The 19,139-nt window shown below is 33.7% G+C and overlaps 1 long non-coding RNA gene across 2 annotated transcripts in view; it reads right to left on the bottom strand.

Annotated features, from left to right (window-relative positions):
• Positions 1-370: 370 nt before the first annotated feature.
• The window catches only part of LOC123636836, a 52,833-nt gene continuing 34,064 nt past the window's right edge, over positions 371-19,139 (bottom strand). For both annotated transcript variants that reach the window (XR_006734670.1, XR_006734671.1), the window contains exons 7-8: positions 860-1,037; positions 371-719 (exon numbers count right to left, since the gene is read on the bottom strand). This is a non-coding gene — a long non-coding RNA (uncharacterized LOC123636836). The remainder of the gene's footprint in view (positions 720-859; positions 1,038-19,139) is intronic.

Below are 19,139 nucleotides of genomic sequence, written 5' to 3'. Positions count from 1 at the left end.
TAAACACTAGAGCTTTCTATAGCAGCAGTCTCCAACCTTTTTGGCACCAGGAACGGGTTTCATGGAAGACAATTTTTCCATGGACCTGGGGGCGGGGGATCGAAAGTTTCAGGATGATTCAAGAGCATTACATTTATTGTGCAATCAAACCTCTCTGCTCATGATAATCTATATTTGCAGCTGCTTCCCAGCACTAGCATCACCACCTCAGCCCTACCTCAGATCATCAGGCATTAGATTCTCATAAGGAGTGCACAACCTAGATCTCTCGCATGTGCAGTTTACAGTAGGGCTCGCACTCCCATGAGAATCTAATGCCATAGCTGATGTGACAGGAGGAGGAGCTCAGGCAGTGATGCCAGTGATGGAGAGTGGCTGTAAATACAGATGAAGCTTTGCTCACTTCCCCCACTCACCTCCTGCTGTGCAGCCTGGTTCCTGAGAGGTACTAGTCCATGGCTCAGGGGTCGGGGACTGCAGTTCTAGAGAACATGTTTGAGGAAAATTCTCTTTATTTTCTTCCATACGTTATTTTAAAATTGTATCATAAACATTTGAGGAGTTTAAATGTAATCTTAAGCCATCCCGTCTTGTCTTTAATAATTGAAGAGGTTTGACCACACATAAAAGTCATCTGGGAGATGGACATGCTTGAAGCTCTGACTTGGCTGGGGCAAAGCTAATATATGTAACATGATCATTTGTACTCCCATGATATGCTGAAATTTAAAAAATTAAAAATTTTAGAAAAACACATCAATAAAAAAATAATTATAATTTTGAGGGCACATAATATCCCACAAGTTTCTCTTGTTTCATGGTTCCCAAAGTAGGAATTCCAGGTTTTGTGTTTGGTTACCTGCATGTCTTTCAGGAGCTGTAATGAACACCTTTTGTTCCAGGTATGAAGCAGTGAGAAAAATACACCATAGCTGGAAACTTTCTTATTGGACTGCTAGCCCTGACGTTAATAATTTAAGAGAAGCATTGAATTCAATTTTGAAAGATGAGTAGTCAGACATAGGGGTAGAGCATTCCTGCAAGAGAAAAAGCACAAAAGACATGGATGTCTGAGAGCATTTGGGTATATAGTGGACTGGGGGACTTGAGGGCATTATTTTCCTTGTGCTACTGCATATCTATATACTCTTCTTTTCTCCCCTGCTCTGTGACCCAGAACTACCTGGGGGATTGCCTCAACCAGTCTCCTGCCCTCTAGTTTCCAGTTTGGACTCTGCCAATGGGAGACATGGTGGTGATGGAAGGAACAGAGGACAGTGGGGTCAGGCTACTTATTCTCCACTCCCCAGCTCCCTCCTAGCTGAGACACAGATTGGCTGTGGCTACGAACCTCTGCTGAAAATCCCCAGTTGGGCTGCCCTCTCCTTTCTACATCTTCAGTTCCATCTGCAGTCTCTCTTGACAGATGGTAGAGAGTAAAGACAGGGAGACTGATAGGGACCAGATCGCAAAGGGACATAAATGCCATCCTAAGAAATTTAAACATTTTCTGAAGATATGGGGATCGCTGAAAATTGCGAATAAGTTGTATGATTTAGGTTTCAAAAAGACAACACTAACAGCAATCAGAAGAACAGACTAGAAAAAAATGAGCCTGTAAGAGGAAAGGTCATCTAGGAGTCTTTTCAGATGAACCTGGCCAGCAGTGAGGGTCTGAACCAAGGCGATAGTAGTTGAAAAGGAAGGGAAAAATTAAAGAGATATTTAAAGGAATGTGCCTGTGTTTAACCGCTCTGAACTGAGGTACCACTGAAGTAAATGGGCAGAAGCTGTTTTCATTAATCAAATCTACTTTTGTTTTTGTTTTCTTTTTTTATTAGAAATAATTTTAATGGTAGAAGCAGGGTAATTTTTATGAATTATTAAATTAAATACATCAAAACGCAAGTTTATCACCAGAGTAAAAGACAATTCCTAAAACAAATCCTGTGTCTACCCGAGGACCCAGTCGTATGCTGCAGGATTATTTCATCCTATTTACTTAAAGGAAAACTGGGGTGGAAAGAATGAGAAATTTCAAATGTATATAAATGATTCTGTGACTACATATTTAGTGTACATTTTCAAAATTATATTTACCTCATCAATAATAAAAATGTCTTCTACATGGACTACAGTCAGGAAATTTGTATAAAAGAATGTTTTTAATCAAATCTAGTTTTAATATCAATTGTTCAATAAAACTAAGGTAACCCAACAGAATTTATAAAACCAGTTATCTTTATTTTATAGCATTCATGAATAAGGTAATGATTCCTATTATGTGGAATATTATTTCAAAAAGAAAACTATTTTATAATGAAAGCAACCATTTTTTTTATTTTCACATAACTTTTCCAGAATTAAGTGTTAATTCTATTTGTTTTAAATTGTATTAGTACTCATTGTAATAAAACTAAGCAATAAAGAGTAAAATAGTCAAAAGATTCCTTCCATACTACTTTCCTCTCTAAGGATAAACACTGTTAAAAATTTGGCATTTATCTTTCTGTTGCTTTTTTTCTTTTTGTAAGTTTGTATGTACACACACACATGCACACACGTGCCCATGATACACATACAATTTTTAAAATATGTGTAAATGGCATCATACTCTACATATATTTGTGAATTGCTTTTATGCTTAACAATTCCTATTGGATCTTCCCTTCATAAATACAAAGAAAATAAACTTATTATTTTTGCCCCTGCAGAGTAGCTCATATATGGGTGTGTCCTAATTTATCTAAGTCTACCCCCTTTAACAGATATTTAGGTTGTTTTTAATTTTTTGCTAGTACAAACGATGCTGCAATAAATATATGTGTTTTCTCACAGTAAGGGCATCTTCATTATATGATCTGAACAGGGGCATTGCTGAAAAAGTGAGATGCACCTTTTAAATTGCAATTGATACTGCTGAATTGTCCTCCAAAAGTGCTGTATTAGCTTATAGCTACTATTAATACAATTCTTGACACATGAGAAGGCTATTTTATTGCATTCTGACTAACACTAGATATTATTACTTGCTCATCTTTAATAATTTGATGAGGAAAAAATATTTTCTTAATATTATTTCTTTATGTATTACTTTGATTACTAATAAGTTTGAGCAGTTTTTCTTATATTTATTAGTCAGTTTAACTCCATCAAATTTTCTGTTTATATCAATTGTTCATTTTTCTGAGTTGTTTTTCATAAAAGATAATTCCATGTACACACAAATTACCCTGGACTTTCTTCTTTTCCATTAATTAATTTGTTCCAGCACCAAACCCACACTATTTAATTCCTGGAGCATTACTTTATGCTTTGACATTTATTAATCATCATATGTGTTTTCAAATTTTCTGGGCTCTTTTTATCCAAATTCTTTTTGAAATCAACTTTAGAATTTTCTTATAAGATTCCTTTTAAGAAAAAACAAAGCCAGTTGGAAATTTAAGCCATCTTTTGTATCTTTGAACAAATTAATAGAGTTTTCTTCTTAAAACTCTTACCCAATTCAAGCAGGACTGGAATTAACTGCAATGAATATGGTCAGGGATCTGTCTCTACATCTCTGGCCTCTGTTTCCCTCTCACTGGGCTTCTCAGTCAGCGTCTTCCCTCAGGGGGTCAAAATGGCCACCAGCAGCTTGAAGGTTCCATCACAAAGATGCAACCTTTCTAAAATGGGTATATTTCTCTATTTCAGTGGTTTCTGAAATTGTCTGTCATGGTCTCTGTTGCCTTGCATGAGTAACATGCTCAACGCTGAGCTAATTTCAGTTACCAGTGAGGTGGAATGTCCTGACCAGTCAAGCCCAGACCTGGGCCCACCAACAAGTGGGTTGGGTTATCCCTACCTGAATCACAGAGACTACAGTTGGGGAGGTTATCCTCAAGGTCAAATCCAGATGCTATCATCAGCATAGAAGTAAATTGATTCAGGTAGTCAAAAACAGTGTACATCTACTATATCATGATATCTTGTTTCTTTTATTTTTATTTAGTTTTCCCTTTCCTGTCTTATATTGGATTGTATTTGCTTTGTGACACATATATTTTTCCCTTAGAAGTTTGACATTTTATAATTTCATATTTTTATTATTCTAGGAGATGATCCTTTAAAATGGTCATTTACCAACATTACTTGACTGCCCAGAATTTGAACCCCCATCAAACAAAGAGATTTCACACCCTGTGAATCTTCAAGGAATCCATAAAACCAAATGTTTGTTTTCTCTATACCTTGGCAACTGGAGATGGGCAAGTGTCCAGATTCAACCAATCATATGTGTTTGCCCAGGGCATTGAATAAGAGACAAGACACAGGTATAGATTACAGTTCATTCTGTCAGCTGATGGTGCAATCTGGTATCTGGTGGTGTCAGGATCGAAGATGGTTTCCAATTTCTATTCTCAGGGTTAGCACCAGCATGTTTAATAGATGGGTTTTGTGGTATGACAATGACTCTGTTTTTGGCCCTAGAGCTTCCCTTAATTTCTGCCTATTTTCTGAGCCTTGTGCTCCAGCCTTCCTATTGAGCTACATAGTATCCTTTCAATAAATTCATTTTCTGCCTAATGTAGCCATAATCAATTTATAAGCCTTCAAACAAGGATCCTAACTGATAAAACTTTAAATTTTTGTACACATTTTGTACATATTTATATCTGCATAGAGTCACTGAACATAAATATGAAATAAACATATGATTCATTTGAGTAGCAATCTCAGGGATGCTATATCAAGAAATAGGAATCTCTAGGCATTATGCTAATTTCTATCTACAAAGAAAAATTATAGAACAAATTTGCAAACTTTCCTAAATTTAGATGATCAACACAAAAAAGATCTACACAAAAAAGAACATATACTAAACAGTTAAAGAATTTTAAACTCATAAAATTCCAAAAAAGTCAGTGAAATTACACAATGTATAAGAAATGAAGATGTAAAAAGTCACAATTAACAAATAAATGAGAATAGTTATATATATAAATAATAGCAAAACTAATAGAATTGAAACACCTTTGAGAGGTTTAATTAGGAAAAATAAATAAATATAAATAATCAATATGAGAAATATTGTAGATCCTGAATCTGTTAAAATATAAGGATATATTATTAACAATAACTTTATGACCATTGTTTTAGGAAATGAGAAGAAATTTTTAAATTCCACAAGAAAAACAACTTAACAAAATGACACAAGAAGAAATTGAAAGATTGAATAAACTCATAACTAATAATGGAATTTAATTAGTAATTAAAACCTTTCTTCCATGAAAATTCTAGGACAATATGACTTTACCAGTAACATATAAGGAAGAAACACCAATCTTATATAAATTCTTTCAGAAAAAGAAGACACATCCCCAACTCATTTTGTGTGGTCAAAATAATTTTGATGCCAAAAACTGAAAGAAAATTCTAGGTTGCTGGGTGTAGTGTGGCTTACGCTTCTAATCCCAGCACCTTGGGAGGCCAAGGAAGGAGGATTACTTGAGGCCAGGAGTTCAATATTAGCCTGGGCAACATAGCAAGACCTTGTCTATATAAAAGAAAATTAAAAATAGCTGGACACGGTGGCATGTACCTGTAGTTCTATCTACTTGAGAGGCTGAGGCAGGAGGATTACTTGAGCCCAGGAGTTCGAGGTTGCAGTGAACTATCAGACCACTGCACTCCTGCCTGGGCAACAAAGCAAGACTCCATCTCAAAGACAAAGACAAACACAAACACAAACACAAACAAACACAAACACAAAGACAGGGGAAGGAAAGGGGAGGGGAAAGGAGGGGAGGGGAAAAATTATAGGATTATAGGCCAATGTCTGCCATGAACATAAATTCAAAAATCATGGAAAATTTTAAAACATGAAAAATCTACTCAGCCCCCCAAAACAATGGTGCTATAGCACCTCTTGTATTATCCTGGATAGAGCTGGAACCCATTCTACTAAGTGAAGTATCACAAGAATGGAAAAACAAGCACCACATGTACTCACCATCAAACTGGTATTAACTGATCAACACTTAAGTGCACATATAGTAGTAACATTCATTGGGTGTCAGGCAGGTGGGAGTGGGGAGGAGGGGATGGGTATATTCACACCTAATGGGTGCAGTGCACACTGTCTGGGGGATGGACATGCTTGAAGCTCTGACTCGGGTGGGGCAAAGGCAATATATGTAACCTAAACATTTGTACCCCCATAATATGCTGAAATAAAAATTTTTTTTTAATTATTGAATATATTAATATTTTAAAATATATATTAAATATAAGATATAGTATATCATAATATTAAGTTGATAATTCATTATATTATTAACTATATTAAAAAGAATATATTAAAATATATTTAAAATAGTATATTGTTTTTATACATCAATATATAAAATTTATATATATAATGTATTATATTTTTATTAAAAATAATAGTAATACATCATGATTAAGGTCATTTACATTAAGAATGCAAGGCTAGTTCAATAACAAATCAATAAATATAATTTAACCATTAAATAGTAAATATATAAAAGAAAAATAATGTGAACATTTTAACATAGGTAGAAAAAGCATTGATCGAACTGAACTTTAATGCATGCAAGTTAAGAATAAAGAAGAATGCCCTTGATCCGATAAAAGGAATTGACAATAAAAACTTAGAGCATGTCTTAGCTCAGGCTGCTATAACAAAATACCATGTTTCATTTTATAGTTAACAAATTTGAGATTGTTGGCATCTTCAGTTGACTCCTCTCTGTACAGCACAATAGTTCTTACTGTAAATCCTCTCACTATAAGAGCTGAGATACATGATAAGCTCAGAGGAAATTATACCAAAAGAATAATATTCTCAATTCAATTTCTAATTAAAATGTATAAATATTTTAGTCCAAATATTTCCCCAGATACTGTCTTTTACCTCTACTCAGTATACCATTTTTTTCACAAATATGTTTAAAAGTCAAAATTCATCAAATGATTTTTATTTATTTTTCACTCATTGTATACTTAGTAAAATGTAGATGCCACAGAGTGAAAGCCTTCTCAAAATACACATAAATCCAATCCATATCTATGAGCTCCATTTAAAGATTTTTTCCCACAAGTCAAAATATAACAAAGCATAACTACATAATTTTAACATTAAATCTTAATACTGTTTGTTCTCTGTGTTTAATTTGTTTCATTCCTCCTTGGTTTTGTGGGGATTTATTTCAATATCTTCCTGTTTGCTTTATTTTCAATACACACAATTCATGAAAGCTTCAAAATCTAAAAATTTTGGCATTGTATTTATTGAATCCTTTGGTTAAAGATTTTCAATTAATTTCAAAACAAATACAACCACAATTTAGAAGTTTTGTTTCCAAAAATTAACAGTAACATCTATAATAATTGCCAAATATTTCACCTTTTACTAAATGAACTTCAAAAGCATTACTTTAGTTCTACAAATTAGTTTAAAAATTGAATTATTATCAGAATTAATTCATTTTCTATTTGGAATCAGATGGCACTGATATAATACTGACATCATTTAACTCTGCCAAGTTCTTCTGCTAATGAAGCCAACATTCTAACACCTTTCATACATGCATAAGAAAACTTGAAATTAAAAATTAATGAAATTTATAAGAATAATCTTTTCATCAAAATAAAAAGTGATGTGAAAATGCACTTTCTGCATCTCCATGTGTTAGGTTTTTGTTTTGTACAGTCTTAAAATAATTACCACCTTTTGAAATAGATGCAAACATTTCTTCATCAGGTTTGTGTCTTGTATTTCATTTCCAGTGACACCACCACAGCCCTCATAAAAAAATGGTAAATGTTGAAAAACAGTTTTTGTAATTTACCATCATCAACGTTCTTAAGAAAGGCAAATGTAGTACTAATATTATACATGCAGTTTCATTTTTTGTGCTCATTGCTGCTTAAAGGGTATCTTTCAAAAAGACAAAAGTTAATTGTGTAGATTTATAGTACAAAACTACTGTAATAAGAGATTTCAGACTGTTCTCTATGACTCTTGTGGCAGAACAACTTAGCTTCTATTTCCTATATATATTTCACAGACAAGTAATCTATAATTTCCCACATTTTCCACTGGACACTTCAGGCATCATGAAGCCAGCAACACAGGCCATGGCCCAACTGGCTCTAGAACCAAGTGCTTTGAGAAAGCAGCAAAATTGACTACTTTTTTCAATACTAGCTAAAACCAGAAAGATACAGCTCTCCCTAGTTTTTCCTGTCAATACACACTGTTTTATCAACAAGTACCTACGGACTAATACCTAAAAGAGGGATGTTAGGTCAATTCTGAAAAGGATTGAGGTAGGAAAGGTGGGTTATCACTGGTTTTCTTTAAGATTTGATTACTTGTTAAATGGAGAACTCTATTCACTGTGTATGTATCTCAAAAACATTATTAGATAAAAACATGACAGAAGCCAGAAGTACAAAATGCAAGAATAAATCCATTCTGACTTATTTTAATGCAAGTAGTACTAATAACTTATTCATTTTTAAAATGTGATAAATGCGAGATTAAACAGGATGCTGGGGGTGGAGGAGGCATGAACTAGAACTGTCACATGCGAAACAGGATGTATAGTCTTCCTACCTCACAACCAGGATGCTACACCATTTGTGAAGCAAAATTTAGAAAAATAATAATGCTTCTCTCACCCATTGAAGCCAAGAAATATTCTCAAATTCTTTGAACATTTAGAAATGCATCTGAACACTCATATTGTCTAGGCTGGAATTTAAACATCCTTCATGGGGTCTCATTACTTCTTCCCCAAGAATGGGTCAAGTTATTCCTTTCTCTGTGGGAGACGCCATTGTACCAGGTATCGAGTGGACAAATACAAGGGGTAGTTCTTGGAACTATTTTCCTCTCCATACAGTAAGAGTAAAAAAGTCAGGTAGTCTGGACACACGGGTTAAGTGGTAAGATATTGGGAATTGGGGGGACCTCTGGTATCTTTCTCACTTAAGATATTATTTCCCACTTAAGAAGATTCTTCCCAAAAGATTTGCAACTTGACAATAACAACCTGAAAATAGCTCACTCTCCCCTCCCTACAAATACCAACCCTTCAGTTTCTCTTACTGTGTATGCTCTCATCCCTCTTCTCATTGTGGAGTAGTGACATCTAAGTTTTAGCTTTGGAAAGAAACCTAAACTGGCCTTTGAGTCTCCTTTACTTCTTGACCATTCAGAATTATTTGGCTTTGGTAATGGCATTCTCCACAGGGTCCAACCTAGCTCCCTGGAGAGAACCATGAGAAATTGGGTAAAAATCCTATCCAGTCATTAAGGGTGACTTTGTCTTTCTTTCCTTTCTTAAAGACCTCCTGAAGAGAGATAATTATTCAACATCAGAATACAAATATCCCCATGTCTCTTGGCTAACTATTTTGCTACCCATTAACATCCTCGATGCCTTATAGACAAAGTGATATTCATCAGATGAATAGTCTTTACATATTATCAAAGATTTATAGGACATAGTCTAAATTCCTCAATAAGATGTTCAAGCTCTTCATGGTTTGCATCTCCCCTGAACTGTCCAACACAGTGGCCCCTAACCTCACAGATTTATTGAGGGCTTAAAATTGAGAGGTACTGTACATGTAACATACAAACTGGATTTTGAAGACTTACTATGAAAAAAAGAAGGTTAAAATATCTCATTAATATTATTTATATGAGTTACATGTTGAAATGGTAATATTTTTGATATACTGAGTTAAATAAAATATAGAAATTAATTTAAATTTTTCCATTTCCCTTTTTTAAATCTAGCTACTAGAAAATTTATAGTTACATGTGTGACTAGCATTTTATTTCTATTGGACAGCACTGGTCTAGATCCTGCTTCTCATCTTGAAGGCTTATTCTTTTTGTTGCCCTGACTACAGATTTATGCTTCAGCACTTTGCAAATAGAGTGTTCTGAATACATCACACTGCCTGGAAAATCATGCTTTACAATTGTTCTTCCTCTTCAACTTTCACCTCACAATACCCTATAGAAAGAATATAATTCTGACATTCAATAGATAAATAGCTAAAAAGCATAGTTCAGATTCACTTCCTTTGCAAAGTCATTTCTGTTCCCTAAGATACTCAATTGTGCTAATCCTGTGCCATATGCCTATATTGACTAGTGAACTTGTGACACTATGCTATATCTGTTATTTTCATGTGTGTCTGTTCGGTCACCTGCAAACTCCTTGAGATCAGGGACCATGACATGCATGCTTAACATAGTACATACTTTTAATGAATGTTTTCTGAATGAAATCAAATAATATCCCTCAACATTCCATTGTTAATTTGAATTAATGTCAGTACATAGTTCATCAATATTAAATCAAAATAAAGTTTTATTGAGAAGTTACTTGCCACTGTGGTAACTAAAATACCTACTTCAAAATACAGTCAGAAACAAATTGAATATGGTTATCAATAATTATATAATCATCATGAACTATAGTTGCATTTACATGCAAAGCAAACTAACTACATAAAAGCAAACAAAAAACTTTTTTGAAAAGTAATAATTGCTGACACTTATTGAGTAATTAATATGTACATGGCACTGTGCGACAGCCTCCATATACATTATCTCATTCAGTCTTCACAACATATTTTTATCATGCCAGTTTTAAAGATAAATAACCTGGCTTAAGTAATTAAAATAACTTATCTAAAGTCATCCATAAAATAGGGGAAATCTGAGATTAAACACAGATGTTCTGACTCTAGAACCCTTGAACTTCCAACCTTTTGGAGATAAATTATAATATGGGTATTCCAATGGGTTCAAAGACCACTAAAAATGAAATATTTTGCCACATCCAGATAGATCTGTTTTTCATCATCTGAGCTAGGTTCTTTGTCCTCAGATTTGCTAAGAGTTCTACAGTCATCACAAACATCACTGGGTCAATCTTTTGTAATAAAGATGAAAGGCATAGAGAAGAATCCCAAAATAAATTCGTTATCAGAATGTCAGGTCAGAATATAAACAGACTGGCAGAAAGAAGAGAGGAACACAACCTTTGAAAACAGCTGACAAAGCTCATAAGGTAGCTCTCTGCTTTCTCTTGTACTGAAAATTTAAAACTAGAGTTTAGAATTTTTATCTTTTCCACTCCATCATGCTATTTTTGGCTTGTATCCATTATACTTGGATTACTGAATACTTTCCTCATTGAGCTCTTTTGATTTGTAGCTGTAAAGCCGTTAGCGGTTCAGCACTATCTGCAGAATAAAGCTCAGAATAAAGTCCAAGGTCCACCTACCTTCCTGTCTTCCAGTCAGACATCATTTCTTTCCAGGGTTCCTCTACACTCTTATCTTCCCCTATTTACATGCACTTACATCCTTGGCTCCAAGGATACTAACCCAAACAGCCTTCCTAACCTGTCGCCCACATTCTTATCACCCTGTCCTTAGTCATACTATTTTTTCAGCCTAAAATATTCTTCACTTCACCTGTACAAAGCTTGCTGTTTTTACAGATTTAATTCAAGCCTACCATTTGCCTGACCATTTCAGACACAACATAGAACTTGTCCACCCTGTACCTAAAAACTGAGCTCCCTTATTATTATTATTGACTTTGCTTTGTGTTACATTTCATACAAATAACACTTTTTCTTCTCAAATGAACTACTACTTTTCAGGCAAAGGTCATTGGCTACTCCTATAATGTATTACAAGATCCCTAATGTAGATCTGTAAATACAGTCAGAACTTAGTACACCTTTATTCTATTAATACAACTAATTACTAATTGGTTAGTTCTCAAATTATCAGTTTTAAAATATTTTTGTCTGTTGCAAAATTGTGACATTTGGTCTTCACACTGGAGGAAAGGTCAGCATATCACAGATTATCTAGCAACAGCAAACATATGAGAGCTCTCCTTAAAAAATAAAACACTAAACTAGAAAAACTTGTTAAAGAATCAGAAGAGAATTACTCCTTCTGACGTAGTTTTTTGGGGCTTTTAAGCTGTTTGCAGTGGCTCTTCTTTCCATCAGTTTATTTTTTCATATTCAAATTTAACACAGAATGTGCTTGAGTTATTTCTGGAGGCCATAATTAGATTAGATGGAAGCTTCTCAAGATAAATGTGGGAGTTAAAAAATGTTAAATATCATTTCTAATTAGCTTAATATAGTTCAAATAAAATATAAGAAACTAGCACAGAACTTTGTTCTAAATAACTATAGATGAAGAAAAGATAAATTTTTTTATCTGTTCCCTCCTTCCCAAAGAATTGGCTATGATGGTTTTCTGGTCTCATTGAATTGATACTCATCAGAGATGCTGACACTTAGATGTCCTCAACAATTTTTAAAATATTGAATTGAATAAATGTATATGATAGGTTCACTCATTTCTGTTCACAAAATGTAATATGGATTCTATGGTACTCCATAGGAGCTTTTACATAAAATGAATTAAAATACTAGTGGCAATAATCATGGTCACTTAACAAATGAGGACAAAGGAAGAAATAAAAGATTTATGTCAAATAGTACATACCAAAAGAGTGAAATGGTTATTTAAAGGAAATGTACTGCTATAAAAAAAAAGACAGTAAAAACAAAATGCTGAAGAAGGTTGTATTTTTAGAAAATGTTTAAGATATGTAATATTATCATTAGAGAAATTAGGGACAAGAATCATTCATTCAAAATGTTACTTCTAAGGCCAAATTCCATTGTAAAATGTTAAAAACATGACCTAAGCCAGATAGAATAGCTTTTTGTTTTATTTTGAAAAATAACATTAAACATGAAATAATTTTAAAACATTTTATTCCCTAAAAACTAAAACAGGACATAGCCCACATTAATCAGGCAGAAAATCAATTTTTACTTAAGATTCTCCAAGATTTTCTTTTACAGGATAAGCCAATTGATAATGAACAACCTGATTAAATGAATGGAGTTAGGATAAAGAACAAATTTGAGATTGTAAAACCAATAGCAATCTCATTTTCTAAAATTTTGAGTAAAGGTCATTACTTAAGCTACTGAATACCAGGTAAATTCATGAGGGATTCCAAAATTTCATTGACTATATTGTCCTCATAAGACAGATTGATAGTAAAATGATGAGAACACATGCTACATTTGATATTGTCCAGAGGTAAAGATTTTCTGTGTACACAACTAACAAAGCTGAAGAAAAAGGATACAAGGTAACTAAAATAATTAATGTTATACTTACCATGTGCTTTATAGATTACTTGAGTCTCTCAAAAACCTAACTGTTTGCACCTGATCTAAAATCGCTCCAGAACATTATATTAGCATCCTTTTACCATCCTGAGTACACAGTAGGAAGGCATGCCACTGACTTCTTTCCAGAAAAGGAAGAAATTATTTTGGCATTTGGTCTCCTACTGGTCTCTATGTTAAAAGGTAAATTAGTTGTAAAGAGGTAATGTGGTTTAGATTGCTTTCAGTAGAGCTGTGATTTTCTGAACCAAAGTGAAAGCTTGATAACTTTATCATTAAAAAGAATGTAATGAAAGGCAGTGTTATATAACAAAGGAAATAGAACTTCTTAAAAGCAAAGAAATAAAACAAAATTACTGTAGCCCCAGCTACTGGGGAGGGTGAGGCAGGAGGATTACTTTAGCCCAGGAGTGGGAGGCTGCATTGAGCTATGACCCCCGCCACTGCACTCCAGCCTGGGCAACAGAGGGAGCCTCCTATTTCAAAAAGCAACAACAACAACAACAACAACAACAACAACAACAAAACCTGTGAAGATTAGCAAATTAGCAAATTAAAGTATCTTTATGTTAGAAAAATCCAGACAAATGTTTATTATGGTTTCATGTCTGTTCAAATCTATGTTTCAGGAAATGAGGGGAAGAATTTTTTTTAACATGGCAAAGGAAATAAAGCAGCAAAGTGGCTTAAAAATTATACTGAACATATATAGAAGCAAATACATAGATACTGACACAATCGGATCAAAAATAAGAAGTGGTTAATGGTGTGGCCCTGCATTCTAAAATATATGGATCCTACTTCAATGTTCCCTCTTCCAACACCCTCTTTATGCCCACCTCTACCTACTCTCCCATGCAGCACAACCAGACATAGACTGTAGAAACTGGAGACATCTACTTCAAACCTGTCATTTTATATGAGTCTTCAATTTCTATAGTTAGTAAAAGTAATTTTTGTTTCCTTACATATTTTTGAGAGACTAAATATTATTAGATTTCTGAATGAAAGAGCATCTATTACAGATACATAGAAACCATTCAATTCTTCTCTTCATGTTTTCATCTTAACACCCAAGGGCTCTTTCCCCAAAGCCCTAGGAGGACAGGGGTTAGGAAGGAAGCATGACAATTCAGTGGGCACCGACTGTGCCTTTCAGGGATGCAGTTCTGTATAACCATGGAGCTTCTATTTGTGGAAATGCTATGTATAGAAAATGCAATTCATATTTTCCTTTGCTTCAAATTCAAACTTCCTGATATAGACATATTTTTTAAAAATGTTTCCAGAGAAAAAGTGGGAAGTGGGAATGAAAAATCTAATTTTAATTTTTTTCTTTTACTTTCATCCACACTCATATCCTAGCCAACCAAGTTCTCTACCACCTTTATTGCAGTGATTTACTCCCTGTATTCATTGCCTTACTACGGCCTCTTAGACATTCAGAGCAGAAAACTCTGGGTAATACACTTTGTTCAGCATCTTCCGATAGCTCTTATTTCCTATCTTGATCTTTGGCTTCCACCTCCAGTGTCAAAATTGGCATGATCTGCTATAGCTTTCTCAATCTCTCTTCTCTTCTGTGATTTGTGATAATGGATTTCAGATAAATTTAAGCATATTGTCAACTCTCTATTATGTTAATCATTCTAGGATATATATTATTTTACATTTGTCTCAAAGTTCTATTTGTTTTAACCCACAGAGCCTTTTGATACATTCAAAGTCCCTTCAGAAAGATATCTTCATAATTTACCCAGAAATAATGAATGTATTATTTTTCTTTTAACAATTAATCAATTGTAAAACACAGTTGCATTTTTATAATTATGGCCAAATCGTGTTTTTTATTTGATAGCACAAGAACAAATTGACTTTAAGAGTAGTCCCTGAGTTTGAAGATTTAAGAAAATAGTACATATTAAATTGTATTTGTGTCATAAGTGTATATTTTAAGATGTCTGTCCACAGTAAATCGTCTATATTCTGGGGTAAATAGATTGCAAAAACTGTGTCTTCTCCAGGGACATAATAAAATATATGTTAAAGGTTTTTTTTACTAAAAAAAAAAGACAGAGATACACAAAAGTAGAGAGATCAAGACAAAAACTCAGTATGTGATAAAATTATGTAGATTTCTCTACTCTTGTCCTTTTTTTTCACTTTTTTTCTTTCTCTCTCTTCTTTAGCCGAAAATATTATAAAGCAAATATTAGATATCATGTCATTCATTCCTATGTATCTCAGTATGTTTCCCCAAAATCTAGGAACATTTTCTTATATAATTGCATTGCTATTATCACAATCAACAAAAATTAGCAGTAATTCCTTAATATTGTTTGAGTCCTAATCCATATTAAAATTTCCCTGTTATTTATTTTTTAAATATCTTTTTGATGTGGATTCTTAAAATTAGGATCCAGATAAATTCTACATATTGTGTCTCTTCAGTCTTCTTTAATTGAAAGTAAGGTCCTTCACTTTTTTTTCATGCCTTTAATTTGCTAAAAAGAACTAATTTAGTTACCTTATAAAGGGACCTACATTCTAGATATTTTTTTCTCCTATGGTGTCTTATAATGTGTTTCTCTATCTCCTGTACTTTCACTAAACTTAAAGTTGGCTCTGAAAGTTTCAATAAATTCAAAGTCAAGTATTTGGAGAAAGAACACTTTAAGTGGCACTGTGGCTTACTTTTTTCCCCAGGTGGTGCTAAAATTGACCTATTAGTGACACCTTGATGCTGCCTTTGTAAAGTTGTTCCATCAACATTCATCTAATGGTTTTATCAACTGAGGACTTTTTTCTGAATCATTCCTTTCTTTAGAAATTACAAAAAGTAATGGTTTTTAAATTCTGTTATTTATTTCATATTTATAAACTGAATTCTTCTCATCAATTAGGGATGTTTGTTTACCTTGTGCATATAGAAAAGGCAAAATAAATTCTTGATTCTATCTTTCATTGGCCATCTTCTGAGTCAGGAGTTGCAATTTGCAATGGTTACCAACTTTATTTGGGCTTTCCAGGTTTATGAGTGCCACTATGAACTCATAGTTTTTCGTATAAAAATATGACTTTAAACACATGGCCTGCTAGTTTGGAGATTTATCACAAAGTAAAATGTAAATTCATTATTTACTCTTTACATAATTTATCTAGAATTGAAAAATGTTATAGCAAGAGTATAGAGAGAATCAATTGTATTCATTTACAGCTCGTATTTTTCTTTAAATATATCTGAGCTCTTAAACAAGTGGGCCTAAGAAAACTTTGTGCACTGAATTTTTACAAAGTAAGATATACTTCTATAGAGATTAAAATTGGTTGTTAACATTTTATTTGACAAAGTAGCAAAATGATGCTGTCATATAAGATAGCAACACAAGAGTTAGTCTTAATAAAACAACTTTGTGCAGTTATAGGTAGAGATTCCTGGTTTTGCCTATTCCGGACATCAGAATCTTTACTGCCATATTCAAGTAAGTTCCAATCAGTTCAACTAGTTGTCTGAATGTAACAAAACCTACATCTTTGACTCAGGACTCTATGAAGAGGACAAAATATAAGGATAGAATAGCTGAACCTGAAGTATGAAACGAAATTGAATTTCCTATAAAATACCATAAGCACAAATATACAAATGTAATAGTGAATGAATAAGCAGTTCTAATATTTAAAATTTTACTTTACACTTACTCAAATTTTTTATTTAGATTGAAAAATTAGATAAAAGTTCTTTTTAAAATTTTTATAGATACATAATATTTGTACATATTTATGGGGTGCATGTGATATTTTGTTGCATGCATAGAATGTGTAATGATCAAGTCGGGGTATTTAGGATATGAATCACCTCAAGCAATTATCATTTCTGTGTGTTGGCATTTCAAGTCCTCTCTTCTAGCTACTTTGAATGTACAATAAATTGTTGTTGAAGGTTATTACCCTACTCTGCTATCAAACATTAGAACTTATTCCTTCTATCTAACTTTATGTTCATACCCATTAATCAACCTTTTTTCATTCCTCCCCCTCCCAAACACACACCCTTCCCAGCCTCTGCTATCATTCCATTCTCTACTCCTATGAGATTAAAAAGTTTCACTTCTTACTAACAGTTTGTTCTTTACCAAGTCTCTTAACATTTTTAAGTAGAGCTTTGGCCACTTATCAGCTCTAAGTTGTTTAAATGATTGTACTTTCCTTGTAAACCCTCTTTATAAATAATGATTTTGTTTTAACTTACAATTATCTTTGAGCTTATCTTTATTCTTATGTAAATTTGATTGAATGTATATGTCATGCGACTAGTATGTTTTTATATATTTTCATCCCTTTGAATCCCTGATATTTATAGTGTCCATGATCATTTGGGACCATAAGTAGAGAGATCACAGATAACTGTAGATTTCAGTGGGTTTAACTCTAGCCACAATATCTGATAAACTTTGTGTACTCTTATGAGATCTATCATATCAAAATTTTGGGAATGGAACTGAAGGATCAATGTTTTTTAAAAGCTTTGTGGATCTTTCTTATGTGGCCATCTTATGTGGCTGTGGATATGCAGACAGGTGTTTTTGCACTCTGGGCTTGATGGCCTCCCGTTTGTAAACAACACCCCAAATTTCCTTTTCACTTAGGAGTCTCGTATAAGTTTCCCTGTATCTCCTTTCCTATCATCATCTCCCTGAAGCTGTCCTTTCCCAAATTGTACCCTCAAGAAATGACTTTTCTTCTCTCTGAGGTGCCCTCTTTTCTTGTCTCTCTCTCTGCACAAATTCTTGTGCTTTCTTTTTAATGTTTTGTTTCTATTTCTTTAAAATGAACAGCAAGTGAAATTTCTTTCCATATACCCTGCCAAATGACAAAAAAGCAATTCTCATCAAAGGAAAGAGCACCTTTTGGGATTAGCCTCAGGCCTTACAATCTTGAGGTCTTCAATTACGATCTCTTACCTCTAGAGTTCTAGAATAACTCATTTTGACCCAATTTTCAAACACTTAATAAACACTTTTTAGATGATTACTGTGCGCCAGGCTCTCTGCTAGCTCTGGGGAAATGGAGATGAGCCAGCCAAAGACCATTCACTCCAGTGGCCTGCTGGGGAAGATTGGCAGCTGAACCATGCAGCATTACCTAAGTGGTACAATGGAAATAACAACAGAGTGCTGCAGAAACAAATGTTTCTTGCCTTTGTGAGGCCCATGAGTGGGTTTTCCAGCTCGTTATAGCACAACATTAAAGACAGCACCTGCCAGCCATTTGATATAAACTTGCTGGAAAGAAGAACCTGCACCATGTTTTCTGCTCTGTTCCATCCTATTGTCTTTCTTAGTTGTACCTTCCTTTGACCACAGCCCTTTATTTCTCCTTGTCACCACACCCTGAGTTAGATTTCATGTGGCCACAGGTCACATTATGCTTTTGCTTCTCTCTCTCTTTCTCTCCCCACCCCCCAAGAGGGGCAGGCATGAAATAAGTTAATAGATGAAGCCAGTTTTTTCTTTTTAATGCAAGAAGAAAGATAATAGAATATGTAATGTGTATGTTTATAAATGTATTATTTATAATTCATAAACAAATTTATCAAATAAAATTTATTTTGGGCTCATATTTTCTAGCTCTGTGACCATCTACAAACACTCAGGTTCACATGAAGCCATTAGCAATGAAGAAAAATAGAACCACCTTTAGCTGTTGTCCTTTTCCCCACCTATTATTAGTTTAGCCACTGTTTAGAGGCTGAAGAAGAAAATGTACTCTATTTCTATATTAGACCATCCAGACCCTCATTTACAATGTTGCATAAACCTCAGTGTTGTCTTGTACATTCAAAGCCACAATATTCTATTTTTA

The sequence above is a fragment of the Lemur catta genome, chromosome 4 (assembly GCF_020740605.2).
Source record: "Lemur catta isolate mLemCat1 chromosome 4, mLemCat1.pri, whole genome shotgun sequence".
NCBI lineage: Eukaryota > Metazoa > Chordata > Mammalia > Primates > Lemuridae > Lemur > Lemur catta.
The sequence above is the reverse complement of the archived record's forward strand: the minus strand, read 5'-3'. Positions and strand labels throughout refer to the sequence as shown.